Source organism: Theobroma umbraticum, unplaced genomic scaffold (genome assembly GCF_002168275.2).
Source record: "Theobroma umbraticum cultivar Fairchild unplaced genomic scaffold, ASM216827v3 scaffold_95.0, whole genome shotgun sequence".
In the NCBI taxonomy this organism is placed as follows: Eukaryota; Viridiplantae; Streptophyta; class Magnoliopsida; order Malvales; family Malvaceae; genus Theobroma; species Theobroma umbraticum.
Genome location: NW_018397257.1, coordinates 10561852 through 10562335, shown reverse-complemented (window position 1 = coordinate 10562335; position 484 = coordinate 10561852).

Sequence of the window (484 nt, the reverse complement as noted above, 5' to 3'; positions counted from 1 at the left end):
CAATTAATCCTTTTGATCTTAAAAAGACTAAGTTGCCACTAGTTTATGGCAAAGAGATAGCAAATCTAGCGTGCAATGAGGAGATCGCTGCTCGGTTAGTTCAACTTGACAATCAATTTGATTTAGTTTTGTCCTATGCAGTGATTTAAAATTAGCCAACATGTTTGATACTGGTTTTTCCCTTCAGGGTGTGTGCGCCAGGGTGCTTGAACAGTACTTTGGTAAAGGAAAAAATTATTCTATGTGATCAGTTTCGAGGAAACAATGATGCTCTTGATGCTGGTGCTGCGGGATCAATTTTGAAAACTGAAATCGATGATGTTTCGTTCGTTCTCCCATTGCCTGCTTCGGCTCTAAGCACAGATAACTATGAGTCAGTCAAGTCCTATAAGAATTCTACCAAGTATGTGGAAATCTAGAAATAGCCTTGTATAGCATATTGTGTGTGTTAGGCAAATTTAAATTGATGCCTCGGTCTTATGTT